This window comes from Phaseolus vulgaris, chromosome 9 (assembly GCF_051622355.1).
Source record: "Phaseolus vulgaris cultivar YP4 chromosome 9, ASM5162235v1, whole genome shotgun sequence".
In the NCBI taxonomy this organism is placed as follows: domain Eukaryota; kingdom Viridiplantae; phylum Streptophyta; class Magnoliopsida; order Fabales; family Fabaceae; genus Phaseolus; species Phaseolus vulgaris.
In genome coordinates this window covers 25974495-25992577 of record NC_143506.1, presented here as the reverse complement: position 1 = coordinate 25992577, position 18083 = coordinate 25974495, and the positions used below count along the sequence as shown (strand labels likewise).

The 18083-nt window shown below is 33.4% G+C and overlaps 1 long non-coding RNA gene across 2 annotated transcripts; it reads right to left on the bottom strand.

The window, feature by feature from the left end:
• Window positions 1-1225: 1225 nt before the first annotated feature.
• Window positions 1226-14954, bottom strand: LOC150025225 (uncharacterized). 2 transcript variants are annotated; one of them, XR_016515892.1, is made up of 5 exons: window positions 14287-14954; window positions 14053-14175; window positions 13593-13956; window positions 12858-12953; window positions 1226-1544 (listed from the first exon to the last, which is right to left on the bottom strand). It is a non-coding gene; the product is annotated as an uncharacterized LOC150025225 (long non-coding RNA). The 2 variants fall into 2 exon arrangements; XR_016515893.1 differs by lacking the exon at window positions 13593-13956.
• Window positions 14955-18083: the final 3129 nt, after the last annotated feature.

The window sequence follows — 18083 nt, the reverse complement described above, 5'->3', positions numbered from 1 at the left end:
TAACTCAACAGATTTTACTACGCGGAATCATTAAAGATGGGCTATATGTGTTTCCTCCCTCCACTAATCTCACTGGTTTCACCATTAACTATGCTTCCTACAAACCCATGCTTCCTACTTTACAACTTTGGCACAATAGACTTGGTCATTGTAATTTCTCTGTTGTTAAACGTGTTTTGAATAGTTGTAATGTTGCTTACTCTTCTACCACACGTTTTTGTGAACCTTCCATACATGGAAAACATCATCAACTTCCTTTTCATACCTCTCTTTCTCAATACACTGCACCTTTACAGTTAGTTTTTATTGATATATGAGGTCCAGCTCCTGTATGTGCTTCCAATGGTGCTCGCTATTATATCTCTTTTTTAGATGCTCACACCAAATACACTTGGCTGTTTCTTTTGCATAATAAATCACAAGCCCTAAATTTGTTTATTCATTTCAAAACGTATGCGAAAACTCAAACTGGTTTCAAACTACGTGCTATCCAAACTGATAATGCAAAGAAATTCATATGTTTTAAAAGTTTCACTCAAATGCATGGTATTCTTCATCGTTTCACTTGTCCCCACACCCATAAGCAATGTTTTACAAAATAAATCCCCTTATGAATTGTTTCACAAACTGCCTGGTTATAATCTTATATTTCAACATTGATTAAGTTTTAAGTCTATTGGTAAATTTGATATTTTCAATTAAGTTTATTATTATTTTTTATATTAGTAATAAAAAGATATATTTAACTTTTTCCATAATGTTTTGTTTGAATTGGGGAGTGAAAAATGAAGAGTACGTGAGTTAGCCAGCATGCAAGACTAAAATAGACTTGCCCAGTTACACAACTAATGACAAACACCAATAAACAAATCATAATCCAATCCTTATTTTCGGTGATCAATACCAAATAAATTAAATAATAGAAAGACTAAAAGAAGACTTGGATCAATTGGCCTTTCTGAACTATTATGTTTTTCATTTCATCCATAGACAAAACAAATCTCAAGACCCCAACACCCAGCCACCAGTAGAAAAGGGATAAAGGTATTTGATCAAAAGATTCAAAACTCGCCATCATCACAAAGATTAATGGACTTTTTTCACAACTCAACCCATATGCTTAGCGATCAAGAATAATGAATCAAAAAGGTTTGAAAAACTAATAAAGAGGCAAAGACCTGTATCAGAGGATTATCCAAAAGGCGTCAAAATTGAGTAACAGATCTGTTCAAACCAAGAAACAAACTATCAAATCAAATAATAAAGTCCAACCGCACTTGTCCCATGCTCATCCCACAATGCCTCTTATGAACCATACACCATCAAAATACAACCAAAATAATAATCAAAACCAACAAGTTGAGCCAGTTAAAAATTAATTCAGATACCACAATGTACTGTTAATAGAAACATTTATCTTCACATATCACATAATTTCCACCCACCATTTGCACATACCACACCTCATTCTGGGTAGCCCCCATGAATTCCCTGTAAAGTCCATTAATTCTTTCCGAAACCTGTCCCATATATCTATAGTCTTCCTGTAAAAGCTCAACCAGAAGCATGGGGATTTGAGAAAACTAATTTTCTTAAAAGCATGACATGACAAAGTAGAGAAAAGTTAAGGTAAATTCACAAATTGAAAACCATGGGAGTCGCTCATAGTAAGTCACCGCAACCCAAGTAGAAGAAGATAATCGAAGGCACAATAAAACAAATGTCAAAGCCTATCATACTCATATAACTGCAAAAATGAATAACTGCCACTCTACATCTTTAGCCACAAGTTTAGCCAAAAGAATAACTGCAAAGAAAATAATAATGAATACAAAGGTAATAAAACCTAAAGTTTCACTGGACCTCCATTCACTGTTTTTGAAAATTCATTTGTCAAAAAAAGGAAAGTAATAAAGACAAAATAAAGTTTTGTAATAAAAAAATTGAAGCCAAATAGTCATGAGCTCTTGCTAAGTACCACTACTAAAATGAAGGGAATGACTCCAAGATACTTCTTTTCAATTTATCTAGGCCTGAGACCACCAAAGTGCCTAAGGTCACAGTGCATAGAGACACGGCTCATAAAATCAAGCTGCCAAGAGACATGATCATAATTCAATCCATTTGTCGTGATCATATGTTAAAATAAGACATTCATTGGCCCTCCAATATTTATTTGGTTATGCCTAAGAAGAAAAAAATAAAAATCGAACCAACAAGTTTAGCCAAATACAAACTAATGCAATAGAAAAAACTAGTGTAAAGAACACATCCCTGTAAAGAACAATAATTCAACAAAACTATAACCCCACACATCCCTAAAGAACAATAATACAATACAACACCACTGCAGATAAACAAATCATAGTTCAATCCTTATGTAATACCATAAAAAAAATAATAGAAGGGAAACTCAAAACAGACTTATGGTTATGTGGAGCCCTTGGTCATTGTGTTTTTCATATCATCCACAGGCAAAAGAAATGCCAAAAACCAGCTGAAAAGAAATTTACCCAAAAGGTTTAAAACTCCTAATACTCAAACAGAGAATTATACTCAAAATTTACGTAAATGAATTTAATAGTTATAGAAACTTGTAAGATGAATATGCGTCGTTACCCAACTAATCCAAACACCACTGCAGATAAAGAAATCATAGTTAAATCCTTATGTAATATCATAAAGGAAATAATCGAAGGGAAACTCAAAAAGGAGTTAAGGTTATGTCGACCCCTTGGTCGTTGTGCTTTTCATATTGGCAAAAGAAATGCCAAAAAAACAGCCACGAGCTGAAAAGAAATTTACGCAAAAGGTTTAAAACTCGTAATACTCAAACAGAGAATTATACTCAAAATTCACGTAAATGAATTTACTAGTTATAGAAACTTATAAGACGAATATGCGTCGTAACTAATTCAAACACCACTGCAGATAAACAAATCATATCCTTATGAACTGTGATCAATACCAGGATAAAGAAAAATAGAAGGAAAACACAAAAAAGACTTAGGTTATGTCGAGCCCCTTGGTCGTTGTGCTTTTCATATCATCTATAGCCAAAAGAAATGCCAGAGAACCAGCCACCAACTCAAAAGGTGAAAAGAAATTTATGCAAAAGGATAAAACTCGTCATCCTCAAATAGAGAATTATACTCAAAATTCACCAAAATGAATTTACTAAGTACAGAAACTTGATACGATGAAAATAAGACACGTTACGCAACTAATCCAAACACCACTGCATATAAACAAATCAAATCATAGTTCAGTCCTTATGTAATACCATAAAGAAAATAATAGAAGGGAAACTCAAAAAGGACTTAAAGTTATGTTGAGCCCTTGGTCGTTGAGCTTTTCATATAATCCATACGTAAAAGAAATGCCAAAAAACCAGCCACCAGCTGAAAAGAAATTTACGCAAAAGGTATAAAACTCATTATACTCAAATAGAGAATTATACTCAAAACTCTCTTTGCGATTAAATGACTCAGTTGCTGGTAGAAATGTCTGAGTATGGACAAGAAAGAGAAAATTAAATGGCTGACACAGACGTTTACAGTGCCTATCATAAAGAGGTAAGCATTATAATAATAAACACAGAATAAAACCTAAATTTCCACAGGTGTTTATCCACTGTTTCCCAAACCTACACCACCAATTCATTTTCTCCCAATGATAAATTATGCAAGAACAAGTTCAAAATTCATTTGTAGATGCAGGAAACAAACAAAATAAAAACTTCTATAATCAAAGAATGGAGGCAAATAGTCCTGCGCTCTTGCTAATTACACTACTAAAATGAATGGAATAACATCTTTTCAATACTGCTCCACCTAAGAAAAAAATAAAATTTTCAGAACTTCAATACGAAAGATCAATAATCTTGAAACACAAATTAGGCAACGACATTGATGCTTTACAAGAACCAAGTTCAAAATTCAATTTTTCAATGAAGGAAACTATTAAAGACAAAATAAAGTTTTGTTATATAAAAATTGAAACCAAATAGTCCTGAGCTCTTGCTAATTACCACACATCCCTGTAAAGAACAATTCATGAGATGCAGTACGGTAAGCGATTTTCACACTGCAGAGAAGCAAATTACAATTCAACTATTATGCCGCATAACATACTCCATGAGATGCAGGACATTATACGAAAAAATCAAAACATTGTTGTAGAGAAACAAATCAAAATTAAATCCTTATGTGTACTGCATAAGAACAAATCACTATTCAATGTTGGTGATAAAGTATAGAGAAATTAGATCTCCTGTAAAACCATTCTTGTTCCTCAACCGCCAAAAGAAATCTCAGACTCATGACTTGCTGAAAAGGAATGAACACGAATACCAAATTTTATTGAAGGAAACGATAAACCCTCTTGCTATGAGAAAGTATAGAAACTTGATAAGACGAATATACCCAACTAATCCAAACACCACTGCAGATAAACACATCATAGTTCAATCCTTATTTTCGGTCATCAATACCAGAAAAAAAATAATAATAAAAGGGAAACTCAAAAGACTTTCGTTATGCTGAGCCCGTGGCTGTTGGGGTTTTCATACCATCCATAGGCAAAAGAATTATCAGTGAACCAACCAGCTTAAAAGTGCAAACAAATTTAAGCGAAAGGTTAAAAACTCGTCATCATCAACTAGATGAACTATACTAAGAATTCATGTACATGAATTTACTAATAATTCTTGCGTAAAAGCACATGATCCATAATTTACTATTGTGAGCGAGTTTTAGAACTTTCCACAGAGCAACCCAGGAACCTTTCTCATACAGGGCTTTAAGATTTGTCATACAACAATATGATAAATGAGTGCATACAATGCAATTAATTAATGATTACCATAACACAATATTTTATAAAATAGAATCACAATCAACATTAAAACAAATCATTCACATCATCAACATTCTAATGAAAATAAATATTTAATTAACAATCAGAGTCAATAAAAAAAACTAAACTAAATTGTCAAAGCAAAGTACAACTACTATAAAATTTAAAAAAATGTTAGAGAATCATTAGTCAACAAAGGACTTCTAGATTATTTTTCCAAGAACAATAACTATTAAAGGTAATATAACAACCATGAATAATTATATAACTACCAAGAATAATTTTATAAAAACCACTACAACTCTGCTATAATCAAATGATCAAATTAATAAAGCATTTATGTAATTCAATAAATAAAACTAGCAACTAAATATATATATATATATATATATATATCCCAAAAAAATATCTGACAAACACATCATATATTTTAAACTTGTACACACATGGTTGGTAGTTGGACAATTCCTAATCCAAAAACCAAAACTCTACCCAAACCCTACCCGGTCAAAACAACAACCAAGAATTCAGGGGAAATCATAAGAGACCATGAAATCATGCTGTTGGTACTTGAACAATTCCAAATCTAAAAATCAACAAAAAAGAGGAGTTCACATTTCTAGAATGGGCTCTACTGGATCAAATGAACAGACAATAATGTTAGCCATCTAATCTTCTGCAAAAATGAATGAATAACTGATCCCTTATGCAAATGAATAAACTTGAACAATTCACACTGCAAGACACAATTATGATAATAGGTATCACCTCTGAAATTACTGATCCTCTGAAACCCTTGTAAAGCCTGTTACCAAGAGCCATAAAAACTTCCAGACAACATGATACATTAGACGTAGCATGAAACATAATGCAAACATCACTGCAGAGAAACAAATGACAACGGAAAATCCTTATATTTGGTGATCAAATCTGAAAATATCAAATAGAGAGGAAATCCTAAACCAATTAACACAAACTAAGACTTCAATTGATCCCATGTTTCTACATGTCCTCACACATCCATTGCATGTCTTAACTGTAAAGAGCAAAAATTCAAGAAAACTAAAAACACTTGTTCCAAGGGAGGAATTTTAGAAAATATTAGACGATTTCTTAAACTTAGAAACCAACTCATTAAAGGCTCGATGAGAACCAGACATTGTTTGAATCCAATCATAAACCACGGTAGAAAAACAAATCACAATTCAATCCTAATGTTGGTTATCAAGACCTTAGAAGTTAAATAAAAGGTGAAACCTCATATAGAAGAAATTAGGCTATTATGAGTTGTAGTCGTTTTAAGTTGAACTTTCACATGGTAGCACTCAAGCAATCATATTCCAAAAAACATTGTTGTTAAAAAATATCCAAATAAAACTGGATATACTTGTACATCGTATAAAAAAAACTACCATGCAATATTATAGAGACTATCTAAATTTCAGAGAAACAAAGTTGTCTCATACTACTCCAACTATAGAAACTTAATGCCTTGAGATTGGTTCAGTTTCTGATATGCAAACAAAAAAATCCAATTATCAAACATTACTGAAAATTGAAACCAAACAAAAACCCACAAAAGAATATAGCACGTCCAGAATGATCAGATAAAACCAAGGTAATAAGTCCTAATAATAAGTTTGTGACACAATTTCAAAAAACGTCGTTGCATACAAACTTAAAATCGGTCACAGTTCTGTATGCTGAAAAGGGATTAATGCAACAACTGGATTGGATAGAGAAATAGAATAACAAAGAAAATTACTTTATCAAGAGTTCTTCGTTTTAACTGGAATTAACAAATTCACCTCTAAAACTTCATTTTCTTTCTCACATACAATTCCTGTCCAAATAGAACAAATATGAAACAAATTCACCTCCAAAACTCCATTATCTTTCTCGCATACAATTCCTGTCCAAATAGAACAAATATGAAAAAAATGAACGGTTTGGATAACTAATAAAAGAAGTCCAATTATCTAATGCCAGGCATAACGTTGGACTTTCAATCCCAAGTGGTTACAAAAATATTTTGAAAACACTCAACTCAATAAACAATAAAGGAAAAAAAGAAAAAAAAATCTGTAACGGGTTGATTAGACATGTTAGTCGTCCCACTATATTCCATCACTGGTTGAGTTAATAAACTGAAAGAGAAACCTCAGATAAAGACTCAATGTGTTGCAAACAAAAAAATGCAAATTTCAAAAATCGAGGAACGTGAAACACATATGGAGATTGTTGATGCAAAAGTGAAGCATTTAAACAATTTCAATTTCAGGATCATTCTTATACTAATTTCAAAAATTTCAGCGTAAGAGTTACATGCAAAAATTCCAAAGAAGTTCACAACTCAACCCATATGTTTGGGATCAAGAATAATGAATCGAAAGGTTTTGGAAAACTATTAAAAGAACAAAACACCTATATTATAGAATTATGCATAGAAGTCAACAAAATTAAATAGTAGAACTTCTCAAACCAAGAAGCAAACCATCAAATCAAAGATCAAAGCCCAACCGCAGTTGTCTGATGCTCATCCCACAAACCATACATTATCAAAATACAACCAAGATTATAATCAAACCAACAAGTTACAACCAAAATTATAATCAAACTGACAAGTTGTGCCAGTTAAAAATTAATTCAGATGAACACAACAATGTCCTGGTGAAAAAAACATTTAGCTTCACCGATCAAAGAATTTCCACCCACCATTTTTACATCCTACACCACACTTCATTGCTTAGTTTTCCTGTAAGGCCAATGAATTCAAGAAAACTATAATCAATAAGGGTAGATGATGGAGGACCTAGACGTATCACTCCTGCTTAGATACATACAATGAAATACCTTCCAACTATCCAGCCAATAAGAGAAACTGTAGACATTCCAAATCGAGCACATAAGAAAAATAGTGAGTAGAAAAGTAATAAAACCTGAAGCTTCCATGGTAAGTGTTCATTCCAACACAAGTAGAAAAAGATAATCAGACCATCAAAGTCAAAGGCCCAATTACAAGAACTCCCAGTCCACAAGACTAGCAAAAAGAATAACAGAAAAGCAAATAATGAATGCAATTTTTTCTTTTATCAGCATAATAAATGCAAAGATAATAAAACCTAAACTTTAACTGTATCTCCATCTGCTGTTTCCAAAACCTGACCCCTACATCCTTCATGTAAAAGCTCAAGAAGATTCATGGCAAAGCTCAAGAAAACTCATTGCAAAGCTCAACAAGTATCATGGCAAAGCTCAAGAAGACTCATGGCAAAGCTCAAAGTTCACTACAACACAAGTAGAAGATAGTCAAATCATCAAAGTCAAAGGCCCAATTACAAGAACTCCCACTCCACAAGAGTAGCAAAAAGAATAACAACAAAGAAAATAATGAATGCAAAGATAATAAAATCTAAACTTTAACTGTAACTCCATCCGCTGTTTCCAAAACCTGAACCCTTCATCCTTCATGTAAAAGCTCAAGAAGACTTATGGCAAAACACAAGAAGACTCATGGCAAAGCTCACGAAGACTCATGGCAAAGCTGAACAAGACTCATGGCAAAGCTCACGAAGTCTCATGGCAAAGCTCAAGAAGTCTGATAGCAAAGCTCAATAAGTCTCATGGCAAAGCTCAATAAGTCTCATGGCAAAGCTAAAGAAGACTCATGATGGCAAAGCTCAAGAAGACTCGTGATGGTAAAGCTCAAGAAGACTCGTGGAAAAGCACAAGAAGACTCATGGCAAAGCACAAGAAGACTCATGGCAAAGCTCAAGAAGTATGATGGAAAAGCTCAAGAAAACTCGTGGCAATGAATTCAAGAAAACTATAATCAATAAGGGTAGATGATGGAGGACCTAGACGTATCACTTGCTTAGATACATACAATGAAATACCTTCCAACTATCCAGCCAATAAGAGAAACTGTAGACATTCCAAATCGAGCACATAAGAAAAATAGTGAGTAGAAAAGTAATAAAACCTGAAGCTTCCATGGTAAGTGTTCATTCCAACACAAGTAGAAAAAGATAATCAGATCATCAAAGTCAAAGGCCCAATTACAAGAACTCCCACTCCACAAGAGTAGGAAAAAGAATAACAGAAAAGCAAATAATGAATGCAAATTTTTTTTTATCAGCATAATAAATGCAAAGATAATAAAACCTAAACTTTAACTGTATCTCCATCTGCTATTTCCAAAACCTGACCCCTACATCCTACATGTAAAAGCTCAAGAAAATTCATGGCAAAGCTCAAGAAGACTCATGGCAAAGCTCAAATTTCACTACAACACAAGTAGAAGATAATCAAATCATCAAAGTCAAAGGCCCAATTACAAGAACTCCCATTCCACAAGAGTAGCAAAAACAATAACAACAAAGAAAATAATGAATGCAAAGATTTTTTTTATCAGCATAATGAATGCAAAGATAATAAAATCTAAACTTTAACTGTAACTCCATCCGCTGTTTCCAAAACCTAAACCCTACATCCTTCATGTAAATGCTCAAGAAGACTTATGGCAAAGCACAAGACTCATGGCAAAGCTCACGAAGACTCATGGCAAAGCTGAACAAGAGTCATGGCAAAACTCAAGAAATCTCATGGCAAAGCTCAAGAAGTCTCATGGCAAAGCACAAGAAGACTCAGGGCAAAGCTCAAGAAGACTCATGGCAGCTCACGAAGACTCATGGCAAAGCTCAAGAAGTCTGATAGCAAAGCTCAATAAGTCTCATGGAAAATCTCAAGAAGTCTCATGGAAAAGCTGAAGAAGTCTCATGGCAAAGCTCAAGAAGACTCATGATGGCAAAGCTCAAGAAGACTCATGATGGCAAAGCTCAAGAAGACTCATGGCAAAGCACAAGAAGACTCATGGCAAAGCTCAAGAAGACTCGTGGCAAAGCTCAAGAAAACTCGTGGCAAAGCTCAATAAGTCTCATGGCAAAGCTCAAGAAGACTCAGGGCAAAGCTCAAGAAGACTCATGGCAGCTCACGAAGACTCATGGCAAAGCTCAAGAAGTCTGATAGCAGAGCTCAATAAGTCTCATGGCAAAGCTCAATAAGTCTCATGACAAAGCTCAAGAAGACTCATGATGGAAAAGTTCAAGAAGACTCTTGGCAAAGCACAAGAAGACTCATGGCAAAGCTCAAAAAGTCTTATGGCAAAGCTCAAGAAAACTCGTGGCAAAGGTCAAGAACACTCATGGCAAAGGTCAAGAAGACTAATGGCAAAGCTCAAAGTTCACTACAACACAAGTAAAAGATAATCAAATCATCAAAGTCAAATGCCCAATTACAAGAACTCCAACTCTACAAGAGTAGCAAAAGGAATAACAACAAAGAAAATAATGAATGCAAAGATGTTTTTTTATCAGCATAATAAATGCAAAGATAATAAAGCCTAAAGTTTAACTGTATCTCCATCCATTATTTCCAAAACCTGACCCCTACATCCTTCATGTAAAAGCTCAAGAATACTCGTGGCAAAGCTCAAGAAGACTCGTGGCGATTTGAGAAAACTAATCTTCTTAAAAAGATGACATGACAAAGTACAAAAACAATAACATAAATTCACAAATCTAAATTATCAAGGGAAGCCACAAATTCAAAACCAAGAGCACGAAGAAGATTACAAAAACACTTTGAAATACTATTGTAGATAAACAACAGTTCAGCCCATATGTTAGGTGATCAAGTTCAAAAACATTAAATAATAAAGACCAAAATCAACAAGGCACTAAGATTGAGAAATATAGTTAGCAATAAGATACAGTCTGCTTCCATATCCTATCACAAATACTGAGACCCCAACCTGAAAGAAGTAAATAGAGCTGTCATGTTGGAGCTTTCCTTTTGGAATAGGTCACTCGTAGCCTTGAGAGATAGTTTTTCATTCTCATATTGGAAATATAACTAAATATTACTGTCATTATGGAGAACATTCTCATTTTGGAAGATAGTTGGGATCATGAGATCAAGGATAAGCATAATTAAGAATCGCCCTAGCTTAGACACACAATGACTGACACGTGTAGCTTCCTACTATTAAACCAATAAGAGAGAATACAGCCATTTCAAATCAAGCACATAAGATAGTGAATGGAAACATAATAAAACCTAAAGCTTCACAGTAAGTTTCACCAGATCTCCATACACTGTTTCCAAAACCTGCCCCCACATATCTATTGCCTTACTGTAAAAGTTTAAAAAGAAGCATGGCAATTCAAGAAAACTAAGTTCAGCAAGAGCTGAGAAATATAGACGGCAAAAAGATGGTGTCTGCTTCCACATGGTATCATAAATTGATACCCCACCCCAAAGAAATATATAGAGCTCTCATGTTGGAATAGAGAGGCATCACCCGTTACCATAGCCTCGAGGGGAGGCGTTGCTCATAGCACACGAAGATTACAAAGAGAACAATCCAAATGCTTTTGTTTCTCTTCTTTATCGTATTAGAGATCAAACTAAATAGAAATCTCATGTACATTTGATTCTCATTCTCATATTGGAGATAGAACTAAATGGACCTCTCATATGCTATTGTTTCTCATCTTCTCATTCGCATATTGGGGACAGAACCGAATCATAGCGCAAGAAGATTACGACAAAACTTTCCTGTTGTTTCTCATTTTCTCATTCGCATATTGGGAGAGAACCGAATCATAGTGCAAGAAGATTACGACAAAACATTCCAAATAATCTTGTTTCTCTTTCTCATTTTCTTATTCTCGTATATGGAGAGAGAACTGAATCATAGCACAGGAAGATTGCAAGAAAACATTCCAACTACTGTTGTTTCTCATTCTCATATTACAGAGATAATTGGAGATAAAACTAAATAGAGCTCTCAATTTTCTCATTCTCACATTGGAGATAGAACTAAATACAACTCTAATGTTGGAGATCCTTCGCATTTTGGAAGATAGAAGAGATCATCATATGCCATATTCAGAATGTAATCCAAAACTATTAAAAACAATAGAATACAAGATTCATTTGTCAATGCAGCAAACAAAACACTAAAAAATCAAATTGTCCAATACTCTTGATAATTTAGTAAATGAAGTAAAAACTAAGAAAATGACCTTTCAAATTTGCTAGACCTAAGCATATCCAAAATTAATTCAGTACTATAAAACTAAAGATCAATAATTCTCTCCTTAATTTCAATTGCACCATGTAAAAGGGTCAAATTTTACTATGAATCCAGGACTGGTAAAAGCTACGAGAAGCCTAAATTACTTAGAGATGGACAACTTAAAAAAAAGAGTAAAAATTATGAAAAAATGCATGTGGAACAATAGAGAAAGAAGCAAGAGTTCACTGGCAAGTGGCATGGCTGAACACGAAGAGAAACATAAACTTTTAATGGCCATGATATATTTTCTTTATCTTTTTTTCACTATCAATTCAGTATTTCATATTAAGAAGTTCGGCCAGACAAAAATCCTCCCCAAATTACACGACCTCTAAACCCACAAGAACTGCCACTTAAACTACAAGGTTAGCAATGAATCCAACCAAAAATTAGAATCCAAACAAGAAGTCTAGTCAGTCACAAATAAAGACACAAGAAATGTAAGGGTAACAAAACCTAAAGCTTCACACATCCCCTGGCAAGTGTTTCCACATCCTACCTCATATATCAGTCTGGAAAATATGCTCAATCTACAAAGTTTCAAAAAGAAGGGGAGACATCTTCCCTGAGCACTTTATTATTACTAACCTATGATTTGCTGAAAAAGAATCAAGAAATTCACATATCAAACAGCTAGATTTGACATATTTCAATAATCAGACAAAAACAATATTCAAATTTATGTTTTTTAATCCTCAACCAGAATCCCCTGTTGAAAAGGAACTAACAAAAAGTTACATATGATAGATCTCTGTCATCAAATAAATAACTACATCCAAACTCAAGTAGGCATCTGTCATCAAAGAGTATGGATAACCTACAGAATCAAGCATCTCCTTCCAGTATTTAGATATCCTACCTCACATCCGTGGATTGTTTTTCGTGTCCACTAGCAGATTTTAATCCTCAACCAGTCTTACAGGCTAAAAAGGAATGAACACAAACGAATCCACACCTAGACATAAAAAATTTAAGAACTATATTTAAATTCAAAATAGATATTGGTAATAAAGACCAAGAATTTAAGAAAGCATAAGATGAATTAATGAATTGAAGGAATTCAAAAACTAGAGAAATTCAAATAGCCAGTCCCAGTTAAAGACAAATAGAAAGGAAACTCATGAAATTAGGTTATCCTGAATTATTGGTCGTTCTTAACACTTCCAGATTTTAATCCTTAACCATTCTTGAGGTCTCCACATGCTAAAAAGGAATGAACACAAACAAATCAACACCTAAAAAGGAATGAACGCAAACAAATCAACACCTAAAACGGAATGAAAACAAGCAAATCAACATCTAGACATAGCAAAAAAGGCTCCATACATTAAAAAAAGAAAGTTGTTTAATAGCAATGAACACGAACAAATGCAAGTCGAAGGGATGAGACCAAGCCTATGAGAAACGCAAATAACTAGGACATGATGAAAAAGAAAGAAAAAAATAAAACATTAACATTTAGTGGGGATTTCATCTTAAAAAAATAGACTCCATACATTTAAAAGGAAGAAAGTTGTTTGATAGCAATGAACACAAACAATGCAAGGCAAAGGGAATGGAACTCAATCCTCGAATGAATAACCACCTCACTTACAAATAACACATCAATCCTCGAATAAATAACCACATCACTGCCAAATAACACATCCCGAGATCGCAGTGAAACTAAATACTATAGCTGATAAGAAAGAAACAAAGGTTGTTTTGACAACAAAGAATATGAAAGGAAACAAAACACTCTTTGCGATTAAATAACTCAGTTGCTGAAAGAAATGTCTGAGTGTGGACTAGAAAGAGAAAATTAAATGGCTGACACAGACGTTTACACCTGTCATAAAGAGGTAAGCATTCCCAATCCACAAGTTTACCCGTGCATAATAGCAGCAGAGAAAATAAAGTTTTGTTATAAAAGAATTGAAACCAAATAGTCCCGAGCTCTTGCTAATTACCACACATCCCTGTAAAGAACAATAATTCAACAAAATTATAACAGGTAATAAAGGACTATTAGATAAATTAAAATATTAAGGGAGACTCGGTCACTCATAACATACCCCATGAGATGCAGTACGGTAAGCGATTTTCACACTGCAGAGAAGCAAATTACAATTCAACTATTATGCCGCATAACATACTCCATGAGATGCAGGACATTACACGAAAAAATCCAAACATTGCTGTAGAGAAACAAATCAAAATTAAATCCTTATGTTTATTGCATAAGAACAAATCACTATTCAATGTTCGGTGATCAAGTATAGAGAAATTAGAATATCCTGATCTATAACCTTTCTTGTTCCTCAACTGCCAAAAGAGATCTCAGAGACTCATGACTTGCTGAAAAGGAATGAACACAAATACCAAATTTTATTGAAGGAAACGATAAACCCTGTACAGTCAAAAAATTGAAGGAAACAATAACCGCTCTTGCTAAGAGGAAGTATAGAAACTTGATAAGGCTAATATACTCAACTAATCCAAACACCACTACAGATAAACACATCATAGTTCAATCCTTATGTTCGGTCATCAATACCAGAAAAAAATAAAATAAAAGGGAAACTCAAAAGACTTCCGTTATTCTTAGCTCTTGGCTGTTGGGGTTTTCATATCATCCATAGGCAAAAGAAATATCAGTGAACCGGCCATAAGCTTAAAAGGTGCAAAGAAATTTAAGCGAAAGGTTAAAAACTCTTAGTCATCAACTAGAGAATTATACTCTGAATTCATGTACATGAATTTACTAATAATTCTTGCGTAAAAGCACATGATCCATAATTTACTATATTGAGCGAGTTTTAGAACTTTCCACCGAGCAACCCAGGAACCTCTCTTAGACAGCTTTAAGATTTGTCATACAACAATATGATAATGAGTGCATACAAAGCAATTAATTAATGATTACCATAACACAATATTTTATAAAATAGAATCACAATCAACATTAAAAGAAATCATTCACATCATCAACATTCTAATGAAAATAAATATTTAATTAACAATCAGACACGGTAAAAAAACCTAAACTAAATTGTCAAAGAAAAATACAACTACTATAAAATTAAAAAAAAATGTTAGAGAATCATTAGCCAACAAAAGAGTTCTAGATTATTTTTCCAAAAACAATAACTATTAAAGTTAATATAACAACCATGAATAATTAGATAACTACCAAGAATAATTTTATAAAAAACACTACAACTCTGCTATAATCAAATGATCATATTAATAAAGCATTTATGTAATTCAATCAAAAATAAAACTAGCAACTAAATATATATATATATATATATATATATATATATATATATATATCCCTAGAAAATATCTCACAAACACATCATATATTTCAAACTTTTACACATGGTTGGTCGTTGGACAATTCCTAATCCAAAAACCCAAAGTCTACCCAAACCCTATCCTGTCAAAACAACAACCAAGAATTCAGAGGAAATCATAAGAGACCATGAAATCATGCTGTTGGTACTTGAACAATTCCAAATCTAAAAATCAACAAAAAAGAGAAATCCACATTTCTAGAATGGGCTCTTACTGGATCAAATGAACAGACAATAATGTTAGCCATCTAATCTTCTGCAAAAATGAATGAATAACTGATCCCTTTTGCAAATGAATAAACTTGAACAATTCACACTGCAAGACACAATTATGATAATAGGTATCACCTGATCCTCTGAAACTCTTGTAAAGCCTGTTACCAAGAGCCATAAAAACTTCCAGACAACATGATACATTAGACGTAGCATGAAACATAATGCAAACATCACTGCAGAGAAACAAATGACCACGGAAAATCCTTATATTTGGTGATCAAATCTGAAAATATCAAATAGAGAGGAAATCCTAAACCATTTTTTTTATTTTGATACATCTCTGTCACCAAATAAAAGACTGCACTCAAATAACCAGTCACGAATTAACACAAACTAAAGCTTCAATTGATCCCTATGTTTCTACATGTCCTCACACATCCATTGCTTGTCTTACCTTTAAAGAGCAAAAATTCAAGAAAACAAAAACACTTGTTCCAGGGGAGGAATTTAAAAAAATATTCGACAATTTCTTAAACTAAGAAACAAACTCATTAAAAGCTCGATGAGATCCAGACATTGTGTGAATCCAATCATAAACCACAGTAGAAAAACAAATCACAATTCAATCCTATTGTTGGTGATCAAGTCCTTAGAAGTTAAGTAAAAGGTGAAACCTCATATAGAAGAAATTAGGCTATTGTGAGTTGTTGTCGTTTCAAGTTGAACTTTCCAATGGTAGCACTCACACAATCCTATTCCAAAAGCTTGTTGCTAAAAAATATCCAAATAAAACTGGATATACTTGTACATCGTATAAAAAACCTACCATGCAATATTAAAGAGACTATCTAAATTTCATACAACTCCAACTATAGAAACTTAATGCCTTGAGATTGGTTCAGTTTCTGATATGCAAACAAAAAAATCCAATACTACAAACTTATGAGACAATACGGAAAATTGAAACCAAACCAAAACCCACAGAAGAAGATAGCAAGTCCAGAATGATCAGATAAAACCAAGGTAATAAGTCCTAATAATAAGTTTGAGACACAAAATTTCCAAAAACGTCGTTGCATACAGACTTATCGGTCACAGTTCTGTATGCTGAAAAGGGATTAATGCAACACCGGGATTGGGTAGAGAAATAGAATAACAAAGAAAATTACTTTATCAACAGTTCTTCGTCGTTTTGACTGGAATTAACAAATTCACCTCCAAAATACAAATCCTCCAGAGTCGTTACTGAAATTAACAAATTCACCTCCAAAACTTCATTATCTTTCTCGCATACAATTCCTGTCCAAATAGAACAAATATGAAACAAATTCACCTCCAAAACTCCATTATCTTTCTCGCATACAATTCCTGTCCAAATAGAACAAATATGAAACAAATTCACCTCCAAAAATCCATTATCTTTCTCGCATACAATTCCTGTCCAAATAGAACAAATATGAAAAAAATGAACGGTTTGGATAACTAATAAAAGAAGTCCAATTATCTAATGCCAGGCATAACGTTGCACTTTCAATCCCAAGTGGTTACAAAAATATTTTGAAAACACTCAACTCAATAAACAATAAAGGAAAAAAAAAAATCTGTAACTGGTTGATTAGACAGGTTAGTCGTCCCACTATATTCCATCACTGGTTGAGTTAATAAACTGAAAGAGAAACCTCAGATAAAGACTCAATGTGTTGCAAACAAAAAAATGCAAATTTCAAAAATCGAGGAACGACAAACACATATGGAGATTGTTGACGCAAAAGTGAAGCATTTAAACAATTTCAATTTCAGGATCATTCTTATACTAATTTCAAAAATTTCAGCGTAAGAGTTACATGAAAAAATTCCAAAGAAGTTCACAACTCAACCCATATGTTTGGGATCAAGAATAATGAATCGAAAGGTTTTGGAAAACTATTAAAAGAACCAAAGACCTATATAGAACAAAAGACCTATATTATAGAATTATGCAGAGAAGTCAACAAAATTAAATAGTAGAACTTCTCAAACCAAGAAGCAAACCATCAAATCAAACATTAAAGCCCAGCCGCACTTGTCTCATGCTCATCCCACAATTCCTCTTAGAACCATACATTATCAAAATACAACCAAGATTATAATCAAACCAACAAGTTACAACCAAGATTATAATCAAACCCACAAGTTGAGCCAGTTAAAACTTAATTCAGATGAACACAACAATGTCCTGGTGAAAAAAACATTTAGCTTCACCGATCAAAGAATTTCCACCCACCATTTTTACATCCTACACCACACTTCATTGCTTAGCTTTCCTGTAAGGCCAATGAATTCAAGAAAACTATAATCAATAAGGGTAGATGATGGAGGACCTAGACTATCGTTCTTGCTTAGATACATACAATACCTTCCAACTATCTAGCCAATAAGAAAAACTGTAGACATTCCATATCGAGCGCATAAGAAAAATAGTGAGTAGAAAAATAATAAAACCTGAAGCTTCAAAATATGTCCAACAAACATCCATGGTAAGTGTTCATTGC